Genomic DNA, 18,472 nt, shown 5'->3' with positions numbered 1-18,472 from the left:
AAGATGTTCGGCTGTAATAAGTTATTGCTTTGTGTGGCACTTAAGGGGAAAGAGGAGAGGGCCGGGTCAAAGACCAAGTGCAGGGAGGTCCTTCCCTAGACAGCAAAGGGCCAGCCTCAATGTACAGGTCACCAACCCTTTGATAAGATCTTTGAAGTATTCTCTCGAAGAGTATTGACTGAACAAGGCATTTATTCCAGATCAAGTTGAGAACGTAGGGCTTTTATTAGTTTAAATGCACAAATCAATAATATTCTGCAGTCTGATAAGGCAATGCCTAGGGTATGTCATGCAATACCCTTCAAATCATCATCAAGCTAAATTGTTGGCAGTTTAATAGTTTAGCATTCTGTAGCACTGCTTAGTCATGTGTTTGTTTTTTCACTAGTATGGTTTTTTGACAGCCTTATACCCAAGCTGTCCAGTTCAAATATGCACTGACCCAAGGCTGAGGTTGGTTGCCATGTGGTAAAAGCTGAGATGGCCATGACTTTACAAATTAATTGTACAATGTCCTTTAAACTGTGGTCTCCATCAAAGGTGTGTGTGATTAAATCCCAATGCAGTATCTACAGTATATGTCTATATGGCCTAAATTTTAAAGTAGGAAATGCACAAATTATGGCTAAGTCATATTCAGTGGTGACACTGCTAGCAAAATTTAATGTATACCCATTTCTTTAAGCAGGCAGATATTTTTCACCCAGTTGTTTGTGATGTGTTGCAAACAATGCAAAGTTCTTTGTTTTATAAAATCTGTAAGGTTTTGTTTCTATTTCCTGTCTTGATAACATTTCTGGAAGCAGTCCATTCTCAAATGTTATTTTCTTGTGCAAGCCAGTGCAAATTATTACACTTTGCAATGTGAATATTCTTTTTCTGAGTCATAGCACTTGCACGCACGCACGCACACACACAAGATTGGCGGGTGCACAGTGCCAGCATAATTAGTCTTCTTTTTTTTAATGAAATGGAACCTAGATATATTCCACAGTGGAGTGCCAATAATAGAATTTAAGTGAAAGTAATTTCAAAGTGCAACAGTAGTTTACATATTAGTTATTGTATAATGGGGGAGAAGAATGCTCTGCCATTCTGGGTTAAATGCAATTAACGTCCAGGCCTTTTGCAGGACTCTTGGGAAGAAATGATTGGTTTGGCAGGTTATTTCTCAGATTTTGATATTTTTTAAAAGAGAAGGAAACATATTATTTTAAGTATGCAGTATCGCTGGGATAATATTCTCACATGCTGCACTTTAAAGGCTTCGACAAAATACACTTATAAAAATTGGGAATATTTACTCATTAATTATTACTCAGAACCTCAATTATGAGCTTGTATATGCCACTTGTATAATACCATGTATGAATAAAATATGGTGAATTTGAGTGTCAGACCTTTTCATTTAGCATTAAACCTCTGCCACTCAATCTGTGGGGAGATTACTTTGTATAGGGGAAACGCAGCGGTATGCATACCCCTAAACATTTTGTGAATCTAAGTTTGGCCTCATTGAAGGCCAGTATTACAATATGAGTAGCAAAATGAGAGTACCCCTAAACATTGGGGGGGGGGAGCACTGGCTTTAACACAAAGAAACAAAGAAGAAAGAAAGAAAGCCACAGTTCTGTAATAATGAAATGATTCTTCTTTCACATATTGACAGATTTATTTATATTTTTATACAGGTGTACCTTTCATCCAATAATTAAAAAGGGGAACTTCACTAGAAGGTCTTTTTTATGAGAGAGTTGTTAGAAAGCAGTTAAACGTACCAAAAAGATATTCATTTTGTAACCACATAATTGTTTTCTGTTTACTATAATTGGCATCTCAATTTATAGCAGGCAGCTTCAGGTAACTTCATTTGTTTGTCTCCCCCCCTTTTTTTTACATTTGGTGCCTTAGTATGCTATGCAAGAACCTATTGGACAAGGCCCAGCAAAATAACAGAATATTTAAATAACGTCTATAGTACTCAAGAATGTTAAAAGTCCTGTGCATTCATTACTTCAGAAATACTTGCAACTGTGTGGTTAAGGTAGGACAATACTATTATCATCCCGATAGTGCAGATCAGAAACTGAGGCTGAGAGAGAGGCTTGACTACCTCATGAGCATATAGCTGAGGTGAGATTTGACCCAGAGACTCCTCAGACCACAACTACTGCAATCCATTGTTCTCATTAGTAGATTAGGTTTATTGAATATTTTTGTACCAGCTGACAGGGACACTAATTATTAAACCTTTTATTTGAATGATTAATCTCCCCCATGTGGCAAATGAAAACAATCTCCCCACCCCCAGTGGTATAGTGGAGCAGAGACAAAGCACCATCACTTATTTCACAGGACAGATTATGATGTCATCTCCTCGAGTACTATTTGCTAATCCTCTGCAAATTAGCAAGAGAAACCCATCAAAAGAAGAGGAAGAGGTAGGTTGCACTAGACGGCATGGTTAAGGGTTGAGAGTATAACTGCCACTTTTATTTAAAAAAAATTAAAACAGCAACCAGAGTCTCTTTATTGTGTCTAACCCAAATAGCAAGCAAGCTTTTGAGTCCACCAGAACACTTCATAAGGCTGGATGTTAAGCAAAGCAGGAGCAAGTGGGAGTAAGAAGAAGAAGAAGAAAAGCTAGCTTGGTAATGAAACCATAATATCCGTAACTGGTAAAATCACCACCATTATGATTTTTGTTGTTCATTTAGTCTTTGAAGGGGGATGGCTGTGGGGGTCGTCAAGAAGAACACTTCAAAATTCACCTGTACAGCACTTTAAGATATAAAATTGAGCATTGCATCCACCAGAGGAATCGGCATGTTTGTTGCAGCAAAAACACTGAGTCTTGCAGTGCTTTAAATATTTAACAAAGTTCATTCTAGCACGAACTTCAGCAAATGCATACCAGCAAATAAAACACTATAAATGCCCGTCTTGCCCTGACTGCTTATCTGCCTGCTTGGTCGCTACTGTTTCTGCCATTGCTTCCTTCCTTACATCCAGGTGACTGAGATAAAGGAAGAATGTACTGATTTAATCTCTGACCCTTAGCTTTCTTTCTCAACTGGAGGAGATGGCAGCAGTTGTGAGTGAGAGGCACAACTGATAAATCAATCTTCTGTTGGCTGGGCATTAAGAGGCAGAGTTCATCACGTTTACAGCTGATATGTTAAGTGTGCCTGCAGTTCCAGATATTAATTAATTTCAATAGCAAGACCTTCTACATAGGGCTGCTTCCTAAACCACTGTATTGTACCAATTAATGTAAAGTAAATGCTGTTCCTGGGACTGCTTTTAAAATGTGCACATATTTATATTCTTTATAAGCGACTGCATTTCATTGTGGTGTGGCTTTTGTTTTGTCCCCCCCCCCCCCAGTAAACACTTACTTTGTGGTATCCCACTAAAATCCTTGGAACGACGTGACCAGTAAGAATGCACTATGTGAGAGTGAAGAGCCTGAGAAATGGCCATTAATTTGTAGACAGGGAGAATGTAACTTGATGATTTCAACTTTTGCATGCTTCTGAGCTCTCTGGGCTTCTCGTATATCCTCCACCCTTCATGAGGCCTACAGGGTTCCTATGATCATCCCTAATATTTTAAGGACAGAATTATGACTTTGGAGAACTGAAATGAGGCTCTTGTGCATTCTTTTTCAGTATATGTGGGAAATGAAGATATCAGGCATGTAGTAAGTAACAAAAGACTCTGGTCCATGTGTGCAAATGTGATAGGGAGAAAATTATGTTATGAGAATGGACATAGTTATCAATCATGTGGCATGCCAAATCCTTGATGGTAAGCTAAGTAAGGCACCTGATGCCGGTTACTGACTCCCGATGACAAGTCAGCTTTGCATTCCCCACCCCACCCCCACCCGCTACAGTGTGAGCTTACTCATTTTTAAAATTGTAGCAAGAAACACATTTTCACAGACTGGAAGAAAAGTGGAAAGAATACCTGTGAGGAAAATTCTCAGGCAGTTTGCATGAATAGTGTTGTCTACGTGCTTATAGTTCGCACAAATATACCCTCGTTTTATCAAACTTTGTATTTCAGTAAAATAACCTTCGGGGATATGTTTCAGAATCTGCTGCAGCCAGGAATACTGGTGGTCATACTTGAGCTATGGCCATGCAATTCACAAGCTTTGCATACAGGAAACCCCAGATTCAATCCTGGCACCTACAAACAGAAGAAGAAGCGGGCAATATCATTAGACAAAGCGGAGATGGCTGCCTCATTCAGCAAATGCTGAGGAGCAAGGAGCAGTGTCAAGGTGCAGCAGGACAGGATCTGTCCTGTCCTAAATTAGTCTGCTGCCCTCTGAGGCAGAGGTCATTGTCCCATTGCCAATGTTGAAAATTCAGCTGCCAGACTGGTTGTCTTTTGTACCTAGAATGGGAGGTACCCACCATCTTGCCTTTCATCTCAGGTAGCAAAATGTCCTGGGCCAGTACTGGTAGGTAATCAGAATGATCTCTGCATGAAACCCTGGAGAGCTGCTGTCAATCACAGAACACTGTAAGAGTCTTGATGGACCAGTGGCCTAACTTGGTATAAGGCACTTTTCTATGTTCATATATGTCCAGACTCACTACACTTGATCTTAACCAAAAGACCTCACCAACTGATGCTGAGCAAAATGTTGGATCTCCGGCCTATAACTCAGAGAAGAAGTCAAATGAGGTTTCTCCTGGCAGATAGGGACAAAGGTATCACTGCTTTAGTAGCTTCCTATTTAGCCCCAATTTTACCCGAAAGGGTTCCCAACGAACCATCCTTTCAGGCAACAGACAGGGTGAAACAAAATATGTAAGTGCACACGATCACAGTGTGACCTTATTACCTTCGACAACTTCACCCGTGTCCTTTTAATTATCCCAGTGACTTGAAATGTTTTATACTGTGATGCCAATAAAGGTATTTGATTTGATTTGATTTATGTCCAGATCCAGTGTGTGTGTGCTTCCAAAACAAGGTACCCAAGTTGAATTGTTGGAACTGGGACCTCAAACCAGGTATTGTTTTCTCAGAAAGGCAAGGGATAGTAGGATGTCAATGTCAATTGAGAGGCAATTATTTCTTGAGTGCCAGTGAAGAAGTAACTAATGAAAGATTTGTGTAGCTCCGTTTTTCCACCAAGTAAAAACAATTCAATAAATGAATTTCACTATATATATATATATTTAAAAATTCAGTGCAAGCTTCCAGAGAATTTCCAAGAACTCTATAATGCCTTATGGAGTTAGTGCCCTTGAGTAGCAAGCAGACGTTCAATTTCTCTGAACATCTGCCCAATGTGATATCTTCATATTGTTCTTCAGTGTGCCCTCAAATCCTGCATAGCTTACTCACCTGAGCAAATGCTGCCATTGTGACATTCTTCTTCTTTCTATGATAATTCCCCTACACCTGCTCCTGTGGATTTAACCTTCCACAGAACATATTCATGCCCTGCATGTTCTTAGCAGCTGGGGACGATCAAAGATTTATATCACTGCATTTTTAGTGCCCAGATTTGTTCTCTTATCTAAAAGGTGAATTAAGACTCCAGGAAAAGATCCAGCAAACCTATAAATCTGCAGCCAAAAACTCTTCCCCTCTATCCTATGGAAACCTTTGGGTTTTTTCTATTGATTAATAAATATCTCTTTGATAGAAAGAGGCCAGAACTGAAACCACACTCCCAACACTTCTGCAAGTTCATTGCACTTGAGACTAAATTAGGCTGTGATTTTTATTAATATCTTAAATTGTGGCTCTCCTTTGCAAAAGTGGTTTACTGCTCTTACCTTGTTAACCTTCACAACAAATTTGACATTACATTATTACTGTTGTTATTTTGCAGAGGTGGAATTATGCAGTAGTGACTTGCACCGAAGCTGGAACAGAAAGAAATGAGATTTGAATGCTCTGCTCCTTGGTGTAAATCTACCATTCTGCCTATTGGACTGCAGAGCTCTCAATCAGTTAATGAGACAATAAACTGCATTTGAAAATTATCAAAGGGGAGAGAAAATTTTCAGTGAAATTTCTCCTGAAGAGGGTGCATGGTTTTTCTTGCATCTCACTTTCAAGGTGACCAAGACGTGTTTGTGAGTGTCCTTTCTATCACCTACAAACCTTCCTGGGTACTTGCACTTCCTGAAAAGCACATGACATCCTTGTCTGGGTTTTTCTGCCTAAGAGCAGAAGGTAGGGATGCTTCTGACTGTGTGCCTCACTGCTGTTTGTTGTTACTGTATTTTTAGGTGATTTTTTTCTTTTCAGTTTTGGAGAAATGTTTAATTGGAAGTTAAACACACACAACCCATGGACACATTGTAACAATAAAGTAAGCTCACTCCTGTACCCACTCTCACTGAAAGTACTTCTTTCATGTCAACACTTTGCTAGCTAGCTGCAGAAGCAATCCAGTCTGGAGAGGCTTTCAGCTCACCTCTGAAAAGAGGCTGTCCTTCAGTTTTCACTCAGCCTTCCAAAAATGAAATTTGTGCAGAAGTTACAGGGACTGATGCAGATTCAAACTGTGCTCTATGTGAGGGTATAAATGCTGCTGCTACTACATTATCCTAGAAGTCTTTTAAAGCAATTTATGTGCATAGAACAGAACTATCAATCTATGCATCTATAAAACTAAGCTGAATACTTTCACATTTCAGTTTCAAAAGCCCAAGATCGTGCTTTGAAAGGACATAGATATGATTCCCCAAAATCACTTTTAATTGTGGGGATAATTGCTTTTTTAAAAATTCCACCCATTGTCATTCCCTATTAAATGGCGGTTTTGTGCAATTATTTTCTTCTAGCCCATGCTTTTACTTGAATTAGTCACATGACCTCCAGCAACCTAAAACTCAAGCAGTAAACAGTATGACATCACAGTGCAAGGAAGCTAACTAGATGTGCTTACATGAGGATATCAGTGATTCTAGTCAACTGTTGATTGCATAGTAAGCAGCTGTCATCATAGTGCCATATGATGGTAGCACTGTTAGTAAACAAAGCTGAGAGAGAGAGAGAGAGAGAGAGAGAGAGAGAGAGAGAGAGAGAGAGAGAGCAGACATCATAAATGCAGACATGAATATTTTTGTAGGCATTGCTAAAATTCATTGGAAGACAGAGGAGAGTACTTTGCTGCACTGCCTCCTTTATTCACTGACAAAGGCACTAAACCAAATGTGTGTGGAGGGGTGGGGGACAAGGAACCTAAAGGGAGAGACACCTACTTGTGGGGGAGCTGGTAGCATTTTAGCATCTCATTTGACATGGATCACCAGACTGGAAGTGCCTGCAAGTTGTTGCTTAGATCTAAACACACACTTATTCTGCGTGCCCAATGGGAGATTTGGATTTGTAACCTCTTCTGAAACTGAGGGACAATTCCAAAGTGGTTTGTGATAAGGGATTGGGATATACCATTCAAAGGGTCCTTTGGGTCCTGGCTTCAGTATTTTTCTGCAGCTCAGCCTAGTAGGTCTGAGCAATCTCTCCCAGATTTTCTTCCCCAAACCATAACAGTAAGATCAAGCTTCTGATCAAATTTCAATCAAGAATGGGTGCCTGTTTTCCTCCCACTGAAAATGCTGTAGATGTAATGTAATGTATAAAGTCCAAGATGGGGAACCTGGTGCCTGCCAGACCTTGTTGGACTACAATTTCCATCATCCCGTGTCATTTGCCATGCTGGGTGGGGCTGGGGAGAGTTCAAAAACACCGGGATGAACACAGGTTAGTGAGCTAGCTATACTACAAGCATGACAAGGATTATTATCCGCAAGCCTCCTCATTCCTTTAGTGAACTTGGTATGTGAAGTGTGTGTGTTCTGGTACCTCTATTTCAAAATAAAATAAAATTCCACAATAAAGCCATCTTTAAAAGAGGGGAGAGGGAAATAGAAAATAGTAAGAGGATTTTGTCAAACTAGCATTATTGAGTGTGGGGGGGGGAATCACTTCAGAAACCTTGTAACGCTTTATTGATAGGAAATGCTAAATGCCGTTGTTGATAGTGCAGAAATATCAGTGCAATAAACCCCTTTAGCTTAGATATTAGAAATGAAATGCCTTCCTGCTGCTTCTAAACATTTATTACAAAAAATGAACTCAGATGAAGGGAGAAGAAAAATCTCCCTGACATTATCATGACCCAGTTCTATAATTTGTCCAATTCCTCTCTATGCAATAAAACTTCAACTGGTGAACTGCTGAATCTTTTTTATTTCAATGTCTTACGTGCTATACCTTTCATTTGAGCATTGCCTCAAATAACAACCATCTTTCATGTCTGTTGTTCAAATCTACAAGTGAAAAGACACTCTGCCACTATGCAGCTCATTTTGCTTGTAACATGTTGGATTTTATTAATTTCTGATAGCTTTCGGAGAACAATTTGTGATTTTCAGAACAGAGAAGAGCAGTAAATCTGCATTTTTAGCAGTACCTATTGACGGCATCTGTTGCTGTTTAGGCAGTGAGATGTCTGTTGCTGCTGCAGGAAAATATAACAGCAATGCAGATACTTTACAGTACCAAAACCTAGCTCCAGGCTACACATCCCCAGATAAAAGACGGCAGCTTCATTGAAGAAACAAGAGATTTGTCAATGCTGGCCTTTGAAGCATGCTGTGATATGCCTTGCTATGAAAGGGTTAAAAGGCATACTGCACCGATCAGTTGCCCTGGACTGTGACACCTTAGCGTAGACAGCTTGCCTGTGGTCAGTTGCCGTCTTGTAATTTCATTAGGGTGTAAGACCCAAATGCAGAATTAGCCATTGCCTGCGCAGAATTATGTTAAACATGGCCCAGACTGAAAATCAATATTCAGCTTAAGTAACTGGCCCTCCAGTAATTTAATGAAGCTAAATTGCATTACACGGAGGTAAGGTGGTGGGGGACCATTTTGTCTCAAACCTTCCATTATACAAGGGCTGTACAGCTGTATGCCTAAAGAGAAATTAAGCACACAAGGTTGTGGCTTCTGAAAATCAGAACTGCACTTTACTCTCTGTTTCCTTAATTTAAAACTATAGTAAATAATTTGAAGGTTTATAATTTAGGGATGCTGTAAAAAAAAAAGAAGAAAATTTGCTGTCTGAATATAAAAGGACTTCATTTTAAACCTTGCAAGAAGAATGAAACAAAATGAAAAAGACACTAATGGCTAGATGTTTACTTTAAAAATGTGATTCTAAAGAGTTTAAAATTTATGACATCTCTACACTGAATTAATTAAATTCATGATCTGAACAAGGACAGAAAAGCTACCTTGGAGCTATCTTTTAAAAGTGCTGCGTGCGTTCATATCAAAATAGGAATCTTTAAAACGCAAGGCTTTGATTTATTGGCAATTCATGCATGCCTTATTGTGCTCTTTAGTAGCAGCCTTGTCAAAGTTTCATCAAGTTCCCGAAACCTTTGCTTAAATTGTCCTATTAAAAACTGAACTTCTACACTCGCAGCAATTGTACTAAAAATTCCAAATCAACCACCCTGAAGAGTCTCATCATGACATCCAGGACTTTCTAACTTTTGTTAAAGCTGATTGACAAGAACAAAGAAGATGCAATCACATTATGCGGAGCTTCTACAGCACCCTCTTTTATTTATTATTCAGCTACAAAACTTCAGCTGGAAGAAACACTTCAGAGTTTCTTTTTTGTGAGTGTCAAGGAGATAGGATGAGATTGACAATAATTCAATTGCTGTGTGGTATGAAGTGATGCTGATTAGAGGTTATTTTCACCTAAATCATTTGTTGCAGTGCCTTATAGGAAAGGTAGCACAGACTTTAACCAAGTGTAGCTGCGCTGGCACCTTTGGGAAAATGCAAGCAGTACAGTATATATTGTTGGAAAAAAGAGGAGGGAAGCAAAATGATTTGCATGCTCAATCACTGTTTTCCCTGCTTGTCATACCCTCCTAATACTCTTCATCGGCTGTAATGTTCTTCTCCTATTTTAACACTCATGTGGCTTGCTGGTGCAGAATATAAAATCTAATGAAAATGGCTTAACTGCAAATGGCTGTAACCAGACCTAATTAACATATTAATATCACACATTGCAAAAGAAAATGGCAGCAAGCGGCTACGCCACTTTTAGGGAAATTTTACTGAAATGGGCAGTGTGCTATCTCGCAAAAGCAGGTAGCTGGTTTGAGGATACCAGTCAACTCTTTCAACAATGTATCCGAGACTTGCAGCACAACCCTGTGCATGTTGGCTCTGAACTCATTGGGGTTCAGCTGCTATCCTAACGTAATTTACTTGGGAGTTAGCTTTGTTGAATTCAATAATTCCTGTTGAATTACTTGGGAGCCAATCTGGTGCTCCCACCGGTGTCTTTGCACCATGCCAACTTCATTGTCTCGAACCCTTTGTAAGCAGCAGTCATGCAACAGGTGATTGGTGCTGCCCCATCATGGCATCCACTGCAGCATAGGAGGCTTTCTGCACATCTCTTCACATACTTCCAAAATGGCAACCTTCACAGTGAAAGTCAAACCTCATAAAAAATTGGTGCAGCAACCTATGGAATGTAGATGCTCTCTCCCTCTCCCTCCCTCCCTCCTTCCCTCCCTCTTTCTTTTCTAGCCAAGATCCAGGACAAGACTAAAGCTAATGGGATCAGGGGATGCTTGGGACTTTAATTTAGGGTGGAGATTCTGATATGAACTGACCTGACGTGCACCTCTTGGACTTATGCGCAGCTTGCAGTTTAACTATTTATCAGATTTTGTACTTCTCCAAATGTTGCAGCAAATGTTCTTTGCAGTTAAAATGTGTCTTTAGAAATATGTGCCTTGAGAGAAAATATATTTTTCATATACATATTTAAACTAATATTTTAAAAAGTTAATTTTCTTCCAAAAAAATCTTAGGTTAATGTAGAAACGGGTCAGAGCAGAAATATGTATAGTAGCACACATGAAAGTGACATGGACTGTAAATAACAGATTCACCCATCACTTAAATGGGATATAGTTGCACATTTGGTCTCTTCCCTCATCCCTAGTTTTTAATTTAGCTTTTCCTTAATAGGAAAGAAATGAAAATTGAAAGGCCACTGATTACTGAAACAGGGGGGCCAACACCTCCATTGCATATAAGTGCTGACTGGAATATGAGTTAACCCTAATGGCACACAATGTTATCCATGTTCTTCTATATTCCTGCATAATGCAGGAATAACACAGCACAACTATTCCACCAACACTAGCATCGCTGTAACTTACCCAGATGAGGCAGAGGTGTGCAAGGTGGCACGAGATCCGGGCCAAGTGGACACGCTGGCAGAACCAACCTGGTGATCCTGCTGGTATGCATGTAGCGTCTCAACATCATCACTGAGTCCCACCCTGACCCAGCATCATCCAGTGGCATCCATGTCAGGAGGGTGGTTCCACTCCACCACACTGGATCCAAGCACAAGCACATGAACATTGAATCGCCATGTAGGGTTAGGGTTAAAACAGGAATGCCTGTCAAAAGAGAGCCTGTAGGCATGTTGAAGCACAATTCAGCAGTGCTCCTGGGCTTGAACACAGCAGTGCTAAAAGGTAGTCCTTTTTTTCATCTGTGAAATGTCAAAGGGGTATGCATCAAGAAATGGCTTATCTAACTGGGAGTCTCGGCCCTGGCACCTTATTCTTTGCACACACTGGGACAGTTACAAGCAGAGAGGAACTGTGCCAGGGTGTGGTTAGAGTGCCAAATCGGGTAAGGCGAGACCTTAGTTCAAATCCCCATTAAGCCATGAAGTTCACTGGGTGACCCCATTATCTGCCAGCCTGACGGATACTGTGAGCATAAAACATAGGAAACCATGTATGCCACTATGAGCTCCTTATAAGAAAGGCGGGGTACCATGGCCTGAATTTTGCAGTGTAAAAGCAACACCACCACCACCGGAAATAAGATATACTACAGCATTTAACCCACTAGGGAGTAGATGACTTGGGGAGCCAAAGGGTCAATTTTGGCACTATATCTGAGTGCTGATAGCAGCCTAATTGCTTGGTAAAGGCTGAGCTGGTCACACATTTCCTGATCCCTACTAAGCCTGCAGCTTAACTACCTGCCTCTCTACAGGCTACCAGCCATGCAAAAGTGCCCTGGCCTCTAACATTTAGAAATGTGTTAAAATTAACCCAGTTTTTAATTTGCTTAATTATGTTTTCTTTTAGCAGTACCAGCATGTTAAATGGTAACAGATCTGACCATTCAACCAGACCTCTTGCAGGCCAATCAAGTCCATAAATATATACCAAGCCAAAACAACGAAGAGGCATCTCAGTTAGTTTATATTTTGAAGCGTAGGAGGCTGGCTTTGCAACCAGAAGGGCTAGACATTTCATTTAAAAACAAAATGAATTATTAGAATCTTGAGGAAATAGTAAATTGCACAAAAAATCTGCTGGGACCCCCTAAATCCTTTGCATTTGTCAATTCTCCACACCCACAGATTTCTATTGTCGTTGGTAATAACGCTGCTCTGCCAGCTGAGTCATTTCTCAGGCTGTATGTTTGCAAAGTGCCATTTGTGTACAATTAATATCCCTGACACTGTTCCCACTGAAGTCAATTGCATAATTTCAGTTGGCTTTGTTGGGAAACAGAATAGCTGCAAGCAGCAGTCACAGCATCTATGCTTTGACTCTCCACTAAGCCTAAATGTGCATGAGAACAAATGTGTGTTTTTCTATGGACTGTTGTCTAGCAAGATCAATCCATGCTGTACAATTTTGGCTCACTGTAGGTTAGGCAAGCATTTCTGACATTTCTGGTGAAAGTCTTCTCTGTCAGCTATAAAATGGTTACCAGGCATTTTAGGAATGATATTTGCTAATTATTTGTTCACAATTGGTGAGTGCTTGCTCCGCAGATAACTGACCTAGGATCCACTTTCTCAAATTACAAATATTTCATTATGCCATGGTCCCATGCAGACTGGCCTTATTATGGAGATCTGCAAGTGAGATCCTCTTGTTTATCATGCAAAGTGAAGATGTCCATCTTGTGGTGATCAGGGGGAGGGCCTTCACTACTGCAGCATCCATCCAATGGCAGCATCTCACCTCAAAGATCTGTCATGTGCCAACAGTAATGTGCTTTCGGTGCTTGTTGAAAACTTACTTATTTACTCAGGCCTTTGGAGCCTATTATGGGACACTGGTGGCACTGTGGGTTAAACCACTGAGCCTAGGGCTTGCCGATCAGAAGGTCGGCGGTTCAAATCCCCGCGACGGGGTGAGCTCCCGTTGCTCAGTCCCAGCTCCTGCCAACCTAGCAGTTTGAAAGCACGTCAAAGTTCAAGTAGATAAATAGGTACCGCTCCGGCGGGAAGGTAAACAGCATTTGCGTGTGCTGCTCTGGTTCTCCAGAAGTGGCTTAGTCATGTTGGCCACATGACCGGAAAGCAGTAAAGCAAGATGAGCGTTGCAACCCAGAGTCGTCTGCGACTGGACCTAACAATCAGGGGTCCCTTTATCTTTACCTTGGAGCCTATTAGAATGAACTGCTGCACTTTAGCTAGTTATGGATATTGCTTTCATTTATCATTAATGGACATGTGTTTTACCTGGTTGTAAACCACCTTAATATGTCCAAATGATGGGGGGGGGGTGTATAAATAGTTTTAAATAAATTAAGAGTAAGTAGCAACCAGACATCAAAATGGTTGTAAGTATGTTGAATATTGTAAAGTGGAATGTATTTTTAAGCAGCCTATTCCTCGAGTTATTCTTGAATGATAAACGATAGTTCCTTTGGGGATTTTCATTCAAAATTGTGGCTAAAATAAAATAATTTTTCTGAAATGCCTTGACTGTTTAGTTTAGTTTAACCATTCTGTCCCTGTTTACATTTAGCATTTTGCTGATGTCAAACTGTACAAATGAGAGCAGTTTTAAGTGTTCCTTTCAGCGCTCATTGCTTTTGCTCTCTGATTTCTCTTGATGACGATGTGTTGTCAATGTTGAATGCCGGAACTGTTCCTGAGCAGGAACAGCTGGAAGTATTAAAATTTCTCCAGTAATTCAAACCAGCAGTGACTTCATTTTCAAACTTTCTGTACAGCATGAATCATAGCTGTGGCTATAGACAAGAATATGGGAGGTTACCAAAGATGTCACCAATTCTCCCATTAAATATCCTGACGCTAAGGTTCTAATTGTGGGGAACTGTATGGCAAATTGAATAGGAATGCAAAAAGGAAAGCTCCAGTTTCAGAAAGCATTTCACAGTGGCGGAAATAATATTACAAATTAATGCGTATATATATATATATATATATATATATATATATCGAAATTTCTCTCCAGATTTTGGAATTACAGATTAGCTAGACTTTAAATGGAACCAATCCATTGAATAACATCTTTTATTTGGAGGGGCCAGCAGCATGAATTTTGTAGAGGCTGCTGCTGTGCATTTGATGTCTGCCACATGCAAGCTTTCTTCAGTTTCCCCAATCCTACCCATACCCCAACCCCACACTCTCCTCTACAAATGTATGTTGATATAACATTGCAAAAAGCAATCTTGACGTCACTGTATGTATGACTTCACCAGGGCTAATTGGTTGCTTCTGCTCCAGGGACCTTTAACTCTGCTGAGGTATAGCTTTTCCACAATCAGCTGGGAGCAGTATTATAACCGTGATTCCATGCTGCACTTAATATTCCAATGGGCAGTGTTTACTCAGAAGTAAATCCTTTTTTTGTTGTTGTTGTTCAGTCGTTCAGTCGTGTCCGACTCTTCGTGACCCCATGGACCAGATCCCACCAAGCACGCCTATCTTTCACTGCCTCCCGCAGTTTGGCCAAACTCATGCTAGTTGCTTCAAGAACAATGTCCAACCATCTCATCCTCTGTCGTCCCCTTCTCCTTGTGCCCTCCATCTTTCCCAACATCAGGGTCTTTTCTAGGGAATCTTCTCTTCTCATGAGGTGGCCAAAATACTGGAGCCTCAACTTCAGGATCTGTCCTTCCAGTGAGCACTCAGGGCTGATTTCTTTAAGGATGGATAAGTTTGATCTTTTTGCAGTCCATGGCACTCTCAAGAGTCTCCTCCAGCACCAGAATTCAAAAGTATCAATTCTTCGGCAATCAGTCTTCTTTATGGTCCAGCTTTTAGGAAATCCTTTTTAGCAAAGACTAAATTAGAAACTGCTTCCCTGTGGGACAGCCATCTCTGCCCACCTGCCCCAATCCATCTAAAGAGATGCCACATCATGACCTAGCTTTTAATAACACTGGACCAACATGAGGAATATTCAAAATGTGCCATTGCCAGAAAACATGGTGGCCCACATGACAGCTGCTCCTGGGTGTTTCAATTAGCCAGGGAAATTTTCTGGAAAATGCTGCCCAAAAATGTCCTTTGTCCAGCAGTAAATTATATATGTAATAAATATACAGGTACTGTATATTTTGCCACATTGCTTCTGGGGCAGGTGATTTTTCTTATGGAGAATGGGAAGATTAGACCTGACACAAATAGCACTGTGCTCCTGGTTTGAATCAGGCTCTTCCATGGCTGTCTTTGAAGAGGCAAAGAGATGCTATTCCCAAACACATCATATCTAAGTTTGGTTACTAGGGGCCATTCTCACAATTACCTCAAGAAAAGTCAGTCTGGGATAATGTCTTCCTGCTCTAGTAGCTTCTGACGTCCAAGCCAACTCGTCAAAGTTGACCTGGATCAGCTTTAGGTATATTTACCACAAAACCTTGTTCACAGTGGCATACCAAATTGACCCTAGCAAAAAAACTGTTTAAGCATGTGCCACTGGCATGCACAACATGGGCTGACACAGGGAGAAGTCTGGCTGCTGGCACACACTGAACCCAGGTCATAGTTACTCCAGGCTGAATCACTCATGAAAACAGGCCCTTTATATTGCATATGTGTGCTTAGGGTGATGGCAAAGCAGTCTTCAGATGTTTCCATAAACAATGGTTAGCCAAGGAATTTGGGCCACCTTTTTTCAGTATTTCATTGGAGTGGCGCAAAAATAATGCTACATCTTACTGAAGGTAAGACCCACCCAAAAGGTCTAACAATTTTGCCCACCCCAAATGTTGTCCAAGACAGAAATACCCTTTTTCATGAAAGACAAATGTTCTCAGAAAAGGGGTTGTGGGATATTCACCTACCCTGATTTTAACACTCTGCTACTGTGTTACATGAAACTCCCAAACAGGATCGGTTCATGAAGTTCCCTTCCTGCCCTGCCTGCTCCTCGCTATATAATCTGTAGTCAACTAACTGCTCATTTTCTTTGTCGCATTCTCCAAGCCTGTTAGCAGATGTTTACAATTCCTCGGTAAAATGTTTCCACTTGGTGTGATCACTGAATATGAATGAGGTGACATTTCTTTTTACATCACTGTTTTTTATCACAGCCAATGGCTATATTGCCAAAAGCCTGCTCTCTCTCTCTCTCTCTCTCTCTCTCTCTCTCTTTGCCTTGTGCCTCACTTATGATTTTTCACCTGCTTTAACTTGTCAGATTTTCTTTCCCAAGGCTACAACCTGTTTTGCTGTCTTTTCAAGTGGCTAAAGAGCCACTGCTCTGACATAGAAACTTCTCTACAGTGGTCACACACAAAACTTTCTTAGACGTTTTCAACTTTGAAGCAGCTATGATCTACACCACTGTCTTGCTTTTGTTACAGGATGCAGGAAGCATCCATTTCCCCCAGAAAGTTGTTCGTATGTCAGACTCTACATTTTTCTAATCTTCTGACTTGCATCTGTTTAAGGTTAGCCTTCTTGTATCCCTTTCCTAAACATGATGGCTGTGACCCTCAGCTCCTTCATACACCTATTTTTTTTTCCTTGACATTTTTAAATCCATTTATTTTACTGATTTTTACCCAGATTGCAAAATAATTTCAAAAATACAATTACAAATGCAACAGTGTGTGTATGCATGCATGCATGCATGCATGCATGCATGTGTATATGTGTGTATTCACACACACCTACAAATGCAGCAGTGGCAGGATTTAAAGATGTCATAAAAGCCTTCAGCAGAGATAAAACAAATTGAAATTAAGAGGCAATGGAAAATAAGGTATCCACATAATATCCAGTACCTGACATGAAAATAGATGCCATGTGGCCCTACCATAATTGGGGCTCTGCCCCTAAAAAAGACTTTACCCAGTAGCTTCCTTCTGCACTTCAGGTGTTGAGTGCAACCTTTTTGCTACAGAACTCCAAATAAACTAGATTTGGACTTGGGAGGTTTGGGTTCAAATGCTTGCTCAGCCACTAACATCCTAGGTGGTATTTGACAAGTCCACTATCTGCCAACCTTATTTACCTCACAGGGTTGTTGTGAGCGTCAGATGAAGTAAATAATAATAATAATAATAATAATAATAATAATAATAATAATAATAATAATAATATGCTGCCCATCTGACTGGGTTGCACCAGCCATTCTGGGTTGCTCCCAATGAAATATTAAAAGATACAATAAAACATCAACTATTGAAAACTTCCACGTACAGGCCTGCCTTCAGATGTCTTCTAAAAGTCATATAATTATTTCTATGCCTTTCCTCATAAAATAAGGGAGCACTAAAAAAATACAGTAAACTAATGAACCACATTAGATATCTTATGTTTGTAAGGACAGATTTGGTTGGGGGACATACCCTACTTCAGTAGAAACACTTTGTTGTTGTTGTTCAGTTGTTCAGTCGTGTCTGACTCTTCGTGACCCCATGGACCAGAGCATGCCAGGCACGCCTATCCTTCACTGCCTCTCACAGTTTGGCCAAACTCATGTTAGTAGCTTCGAGAACACTGTCCAACCATCTCATCCTTTGTCGTCCCCTTCTCCTTGTGCCCTCCATCTTTCCCAACATCAGGGTCTTTTCTAGGGAGTCTTCTCTTCTCATGAGGTGGCCTCATACTGGAGCCTCAACTTCAGGATCTGTCCTTCTAGTGAGCACTCAGGGTTGATTTCTTTAAGAATGGATAGGTTTGATCTTCTTGCAGTCCATGGGACTCTCAAGAGTCTCCTCCAGCACCATAATTCAAAAGCATCAATTCTTCGGCGATCAGCCTTCTTGATGGTCCAGCTCTCACTTCCGTACATTACTACTGGGAAAACCATAGCTTTAACTATACGGACCTTTGTCGGCAAGGTGATGTCTCTGCTTTTTAAGATGCTGTCTAGGTTTGTCATTGCTTTTCTCCCAAGAAGCAGGCGTCTTCTAATTTCGTGACTGCTGTCACTAAGAAATCCTTAATAACGCTTTTTTTTTTTTAAACCAAGAGTCTTGTTGGATCAGATCAACAGTCCATTAAAAACAGCATTTGGTTTTCCCTGGTGGTCAACCATTCACCCCTGGGAAGTCCACAAACAGGACATGAAGGCAATGACCTTCTCCCATTGTTGCTTTCCAGAACTGTTGCTCTGATATTTAGAAGCCA

The sequence above is a fragment of the Lacerta agilis genome, chromosome 5, assembly GCF_009819535.1.
Source record: "Lacerta agilis isolate rLacAgi1 chromosome 5, rLacAgi1.pri, whole genome shotgun sequence".
Taxonomy (NCBI): Eukaryota; Metazoa; Chordata; class Lepidosauria; order Squamata; family Lacertidae; genus Lacerta; species Lacerta agilis.
Note: the sequence above shows the minus strand (reverse complement) of the source record.